The following is an 827-nucleotide window of genomic DNA, read 5'->3' as shown; positions in this document are numbered from 1 at the left end:
AGCATCACATATTGCACACAGGTATTGATATTCAAGGTTGTGTCCCACAGATACATACAATTATGTTTCAATTCTTTAAAAAAAAGAATAGTTGAATAAATTAACATTTAAACGCTTCAAATAAGTATATGTATATACACTACATATATATACTACATAAGATTCTTGAACATTGTTAATCAGTTCCATAAAACTTTATATGCTTAGTCTTTAACATCATAAAAATTTCTCTGATAATTTATTACTTTAAAAAGAGTTTTAATATTGGCTATTAACACTAAATTTATTTTGAAGTGTGTTTAGCTTTCCTAAGAAAGCCATTTACAGAATCATTACAGAAATGGGCAGTAACCGCATTCATATTAAATTATAAGAATTCAAATATCAAGTGATTTGCATGGAAGCAGTTATGAATTAGTAGAAAGAACACCAACTATTAAAAACAATTTAAAATTTTTATTTGTAAGACAGAAAATATGAATTCACAGAAAAAGGTAGACCTGATTTTAATCTTAGAATATAATGTAGACATAGACTGTGTTACCTGATTAATTAATATAGTGACAATCAAATCTTAAACCATTCCTCAATTTAATTTGCTTAAATTTATAATACTTATCAGTAACCCCGAGACCTAACTGTTGTACATAGTCATGACTTTGGAAAGTTTATATTTCATGACTGGATAAGGAAATGTGGTATATATACACAATGGAATACTACTCAGCCATAAAAAAAGAATGCAATTCTACCATGTGCAGCAACTTGGATGAGCCTGGAGAAAATTATCCTAAGTGAAACAACCCAGGTGCAGAAAGAGAAATACC

At 28.3% G+C, this 827-nt stretch overlaps 1 protein-coding gene across 1 annotated transcript in view; it reads right to left on the bottom strand.

Annotated features, from left to right (window-relative positions):
- Positions 1-827, bottom strand: part of LOC103601128 (uncharacterized protein KIAA1109-like) — a gene marked incomplete at its 5' end in the record, with an annotated part of 12,071 nt that overhangs the window by 8,015 nt on the left and 3,229 nt on the right. The window lies entirely within an intron of this gene.

Source organism: Galeopterus variegatus, unplaced genomic scaffold, assembly GCF_000696425.1.
Source record: "Galeopterus variegatus unplaced genomic scaffold, G_variegatus-3.0.2 Scaffold3600, whole genome shotgun sequence".
Lineage (NCBI taxonomy): Eukaryota > Metazoa > Chordata > Mammalia > Dermoptera > Cynocephalidae > Galeopterus > Galeopterus variegatus.
Note: the sequence above shows the minus strand (reverse complement) of the source record. Positions and strands in the feature narration are given on the sequence as shown.